General features: G+C 58.4%; 1 long non-coding RNA gene across 1 annotated transcript; it reads right to left on the minus strand.

The window, feature by feature from the left end:
- Positions 1-1728: 1728 nt before the first annotated feature.
- On the minus strand, positions 1729-4610 carry LOC149865366 (uncharacterized). The gene is made up of 4 exons (XR_016441668.1): positions 4427-4610; positions 2872-2951; positions 2345-2424; positions 1729-1870 (listed from the first exon to the last, which is right to left on the minus strand). It is a non-coding gene; the product is annotated as an uncharacterized LOC149865366 (long non-coding RNA).
- Between the last annotated feature and the right edge of the window lie 1708 nt (positions 4611-6318).

Raw genomic sequence — 6318 nt, forward strand, 5'->3', positions numbered from 1 at the left:
CCAAAAACTTGAAAAGGGGGTCCTGTTGGAGGGGTCAGACATTTTGGGGCACTGAAACAAGAAATGAGCCTCCAGAGCTCTCACCGGTCTCTGGATGAACATGTGAGCGACTTACCTGAAATTTAGCCGGTATCTTAAGATTCAGTGAGCTAGACATGTATCCAAAGGGCCAACAAACCCCTTCTGATTTGCTCACGTGGGTTTTTATTCATTTTCCATTGTTTTGTAGTCTGTCCTCACGCTCTCCCTCTCTGATCAATAAAGCTATCTGTTATAGCACACCACACTGTGTGAGTGCTTGAGAGGGGTGAGGCAAGCCTGTTTAGCTCCTCTTTGCTCCACGTGCTAAGATGGGCCTAGGTTGTTTTTTTTTACTTTCCTCCCATATAGAAGGCTACACGTGAATGCTTCAAGCTAAAAGAAGCACCTCAGAGTACGACGGTGGGTTAAGCACCTGCAAGGTCCACAGGGTCTAGGTACCGTGGGCTGCACAGAGCCTTAACAAAGACCCAGACCTAGGTGGTGGCAGCGGTTACCCCAGGCTTGCGGGTGTGCTCCAGGAAGAGGGTTGTCCGGACATGGGCGCCCCAGGGGAGACAGCTGAAGCACTGGTGTTTGGTCAGGCACAGTGAGACGGGTGGCTCAGCACAGGAATGACCGCTCCTGGCCTGCCACAGGCTCCAGGGTGAATGGAGGAAGGAGCTGCTTCCCTCCCCTCCAGTTCAGACCCCGCTGCCCAATTGCCCCCGCACCAGAGCTGAGCTCCTCCAGCCGCTCCTCTTCCGGCTCCTGGGCCCTTCCCCTGCACTAGCCTGTCCTGTCCCACACTGCGTGCAGCCCCTTGGCTGCACATCACCTCTGACCATGAACCAAAACCTCATCCCTCAGCAAAATGTGACTGTCGCTCTGACCTGCCCTTGCTCCTGTCTCTGCACTTGCCCTCTGTGAGCAACCGGCTGGTGCCAGGTTACCTGTTTCAGACATTCAAGTCCTTGGGCCAAAACGCCCCTTGTATCACCTGTCTGTTGCTGGCAATACATCCAGTCAGTCCTTAACAAAGCCTTCTTCCCCCACGGCCTTGGAGACCAGAAGCTGCTCCAGTAGGGAGCCACTGGTCCAGACTTGCCAGCACCTGTACCCCTGTTTGGATGTCCACCCCTTCCCGCCAGCGCAGTCATCACTGCCTGGTGAGACCTCCCGGGCATCTCCTGGGGCTGCTCCTTGTCTGCACACACACAGAGGGAGAGTTTCTGCCGCTCTGGAGAACTGGTAAGATTCATCTGTCCCGGTGCCCAGGGCTCTCTCCAGGGGGTGGCTAGGGAGTGAGTAACTGACTGCCATGAGACTGGGGAGGGCTCTGCCCAGAGCGCTGCCGTTTTCCCAGGGGAAGGCCATGCTATGGTAGGAAAAGGACATGTGGCTCCTTTTGCATTTCACAAACAAAAGTGGGGTGTTTAGTGTCGGAAGGGACCCGAGGCTGGTCCTGAGGGGTGGAGGTGCCTCCTGGCCATCCCGAAGACGGCAGCTTGCCCTGGCAGAGGCAGGGGAAGGCGCACCCCTGCACTCCAGGCTGCCCAGTTTAGGAGCTGGTTCCCACGGGGAGGCCACGTGTGCCCCTGGGCCATGCTGGGGCCCTTGGCGGCCAGCTCCTTTCCGCCTGCAGCCCGGCTCTCCCTAGAGTGGAGACTGCCCGTGCAGGGAGCCCCTGAGCTCCCATCCCACGGACCATCCTCTCCCAACCCGGCACCCCGCACCCAGAACCACCCAGCGCTCACCTCGGCATCCTGCCAGGACAGCTTCTCCTTGACGAATCCATAGCATTTGTGTTCAAAGTGTAGCCAGCCATTGGGACAGTCCTGGGTCTTAGTCCCTGCATGGAGACAGTGACAGGTGGGCAGTGAGGGGGGAAGACACCGTGGTGGAGTCTCCCCCAGCCCCAAAGTGGCTGTTTTCCTGACGGCAGGGGCAGCAGGGCCACGTCCCAGGGAGGAGGGTGTGAGAGCAGCCCCTGGGCATAGGGCACATGAGGAGATGCCTGGGGGAGGTCACTGGGAGGAAGAGCAGGGATTTGGGGACCCCGGTGGGACCCCAGGGCCCAGCATCACCTTTCTCGGGGCAGGAGGACGCAGAGGCAGGGGAAGGGCGGTATCCCAGCTCCAGCGTCTCTCCCTGGAGCCGAGGCGGGGGTCCCGTCTCACAGGGGAACACGCTGGCCCCTGCTCAGCCCGGCTCCGGGGTCTCTGGGAAGGGCCCTTCTCGCCGAGGGGCCGGGAGACCTGAGCGGGACCACGGCGCTCCCTGCCCGGGGAGGCAGAGCCCGGGGCCCCAGGCAGCGCGGACTCACCTTCCAGGCCGGGGCTCAGCACCAGGCAGCCCAGGAGGCACAGGCTGAGGCGGGCAGTGGTCCTCATCTCCTCGCTTGTCCTGGGGGTAAACAGGGGAGATGGGCCCCGGGAGTCCCCACTGTGCCCCACACTGACCTCTCCCTGCCTCTCAAGGTGGGGTTGCTAGTCTGGCCCCAAACCCAGGACCCAGTCTGATCCCTCAAGGGCAGGGGTCAGCTGGGGCCATGGTCCTTTCAGCTGCAGACCCACCGACCCTCCCTTCCACTCCCCTCCCCTCTGTTGCCTCCAGCACTGCAGGCCAGAGCAGGGCAGAGACCCTGGGGGCAGGTGCCCCGGGAGCGGGTGCCCAGCACTGACCCCGGGGCCGGGTGCAGGGGCAGGTCTCTGGGGAAGGGGGACACAGCGACTCGTCCCCAGGGTGCCTCGCACACAGCACGTGTGGCCCCCAGGCCCCGGCCAGGGCTGCGCCTAAGGCCTGGCCCCAGCTCGGAGGGGACAAGGGCCAGGGCCAGGGCGCAGGACTCACCGTGCACCTCTCTGGGGTCTGGTCCGGAGCAGGGGTTGGTGCAGCCGGTGCCCACTCCCGGTGCCCAGCGGGTTTGTAGGCTGGCAGGAGGGAGGGGAGCAGGGAAAGGTGTGAACATGCAAAGCAGGCAGGGCCAGCCCACAGCTCCCCATCTCCTCACCTGATCTTAATCTGCCCCTGCCCCCCGCCCCCCCGCCTCCTGCCTGCCCCACTCTCTGCCCCCTCCTCTCTCGTCCACACCAATGCTCCAGGCGCTGGCCAGGAGCTACCGCTGATCACATTTGCACCCGGGGAGGAAACCGTCTCTCCCGGGGACAGCCCACGTGCTTGCACACACTGCACAAGTGAACACAGCCCCCTTGCAAGGGAAACCCCATTTTACCGTTGAAAATGAGCTATTTAGCTATTTAACTTCCTCCTGTCTCCCCGTAACGAAGCACAAATAAGCTCCAGCTTCCATGACCACCTCCTTGTAGTCCATTGCAGGAGCCGGAAGTGCTGCCGTGCACCAGCTTGCCCCGTGAAGTCCCCGCTGATTCACAGAGTAGCCAAACAGGCGAAGCGGTCAGTAACCCACCCGTGTTTGTGTGCCCGGACTAGGAGCCCCGGAGCGACTCTCACCCCCCCGGGGCCAGCGGGCGCAGCGGGGGGCCGTGCCCCGCCACACAGGGGAAGGGCAGGGGACGTTCCCGAGCAGGGAAGCTTCTTCCGGGGAAACCACATCTTGCTGGTTTCTGGCTAGGTCCCCAGTGTCAACAGGAGAAACACTATCGGGGGGGACGACATGGGCTTTCCTGGTGTGGAAGCCAAACCCAAGCCCCCGGTCGTGGCTCTGCTGGACAAGGGCATGGCCCAGAGACAGCACTTTCTGAAGTGCTTCTTGGGACCTGTACAAGGGGAAAGAAGTACTTCAGAGGAATAACAGCCTGTCACAAATCCTCTCTCCCCAGGGGGAGAAATCCTTCCTGCTCCAGGCCCATCACAGCCAGGATGGACGTGGCCCGGAGCAAGCGAACACCAACCTTCTCCAACAGAAAAGCCCAGCAGAAAGGAAATGAGCTCCAGCTGCAGCTGCCCGCAGCTCCTGAAATCTGCATTTCCTCCAGTGCCTCCTTTGCGCAATGCATCCCTGTCCTGGGGCCCTCTGCAGACCCACCTGAGATGGGGCCTCAGGGAACTGCACTGGCTTTAACAGACAGCAGAGGAACAAGCGTCCCCAGCCCCCGGGACCAGTGCAGAGACCACAGCGTACAGGGCACACGTGGGCTGGGATGGGGGTTGGGTGGGCTGGCGCGGGACAGGAGGGGCTGTCATTGATGCTTTGGGAGAGTTTGGCTGGGGCGTCCGCGCCCTGGAAAAGCCATCCCTCACCGATCCCCAGGGCCACGGCAGTCACGGCGTGGTGCCCAGTTTCTCATATTTCCCGGCGAGACCTTGGGTTTGGCAGCAGGAACTGCACAGGCGAGTCCAGAGCGGAGCTGCACCAACCTCCTGCCCCTTCCTCCCTCCTCTCTGAAGCAGCTAGGAAGAAAATCTTGTGGGAAGAAACACGTACGTGTTTGGGCGCTCGGTCTCAGAAACCTCTGGAGCCAGAAACAGTCGAGCCCCATCGCTGCCCTGACCTCCCCCCTGCTCGGGTGATTACGTGGCTTTACTCTTCGGGAGAGGTCGTCTAAAATCGTTGTGAAGGGGATCCAAAATTCAGTTTGAAACAGGAACTTGGCTGCAAATACCACTTGCGAAAGCTCCTGGTTCTCTAGAAATGTGATAGTGGAGATAAGAAGAGATGTAAAAGTCGGCACGTCTGGCATCTAGCATCCCGGTCCCTATTTGTTGGAGCTACAGGGTAATTTCCAGAACAGCGTTTCCCTGCAGGTGCCTGCTGCACACGGAGCGCTGCACATCAGCCCCCGAAAGGAGCCAGCTTTCACAGCTGTTAAACACTCACCACTCGTAATAAGCACCAGGGTAAATCTGTTCATTACTAGTCATAGACCACAAACAACAGATCCTTTTGCTCTCAGCCTGCAGGCCCAGGTGCAGACGTCACACTTCTACTGCCATATCTGTTTTATCTCCCTAGATAGACAGACCCTGTGGCCTGGTCAAGACGACCCAAGGGAAAGTAAGGAGAATACTAGAATACAAAAAAAAAGGAAAGGGGAAGGGAAGGGACAGAGGGCAGACCCTCCATCCCTGACCTCAGGAGGGTTGTTTTCCAGCAAAAAAAACCCTTTAAAAGCCAGTTTTTGGCCCCCTCCCCTCCCCTCCCTGCCCCATCTCTCTCCCCCTCCTCCCTATCCTAATTTCTCTCCTTCTCATACTCTGCTTCCTGCACCTCCTTTCACAGCATCTGAAGAAGTGAACTTGGGTTCACATAAACCTTGCACCCTCCGTATATATCTTATTAGTCTGTAAAGGTGTGTATCAGACTTGTCTTCTGACCGACTTCAGACAACCCGTCAGGTGGCCGTGTGTGGTGTCTTCACTGGACATCCCCATCATAGGATTTCAACATTTGTAAAACCTGCATCTACCAAGTGTTTGCAGACTGTCCAGCACTTTCTCCACCTCACCCTCTGCCCAATGCACCGGAAATCTTGACATTTCAGTTGGTTTCTGTCATTGCTTCCTGTAAGGAGTAGTTTTCAAAGGCAGAGGCAGTTGTATGCTCAAGAAATGACTGGTACCTGGACCACTGTCCCAGCTCACAGTCTGTAACCCCGATGGAGGCCACTGAAGATACTGAAAAAACCCATCCCCAAGACTGCGTGCCGGGGCTCTCTACTTGATATCGGCTGCCATCTAGACACTGAGCCATTGATCACTATCCTCTTAGCCAGGTGATCCAGCCAGTTTTCTATCCACCACTTGTACGTCTATAGTTTGCTTGCAAGAAAGTCATGAGAGAGCCAGTTAGAGTCTGGGGAAAAAGGGGAGGAATTGGTCTTCCTGCTAAGCAAAAACAACTACAATATCATAGGGATAACAGAGACCTGGTTGGACTCCTCCTGTGACCAGACTATGGGTGTGGCAGAAAGCCACCTTGGTTTTTCCCCAAAATCTCTGCCCTGTAACTATGTGATTAGAGGGGCCAGCAGAGGATTCACACCTCGGCCTGTCTCTTTAGGTAACCGGAGCTGGCTGCAGTCCGGGGGGGGGGACCTGCTCCCTCTGCCCACGGGACTGGCATCAACCACCCAGGTGAGGGGCTCCTACCTGGGGAGCTAAAATCTGCCTGGTAACAAGGTGTGGTTAGCCTTCCTGACACATAGATTTCATAGACATTAGGGCTGGAAGGGACCTTGTACGATCATTGGGTCCAGCCTCTAGCCCAAGGGGCAGGAAGTCAGCTAGGGTTAAAGGATCCCAACAAAATGAGCATCCACGTTTCATAGTTGGTCGGGTCGGAAGGGACCTGAGCAGATCAGCAAGTCCGACCCCCTG

This window comes from Crocodylus siamensis, chromosome 4, assembly GCF_052110815.1.
Source record: "Crocodylus siamensis isolate JL-2025a chromosome 4, ASM5211081v1, whole genome shotgun sequence".
NCBI classification, from domain to species: domain Eukaryota; kingdom Metazoa; phylum Chordata; order Crocodylia; family Crocodylidae; genus Crocodylus; species Crocodylus siamensis.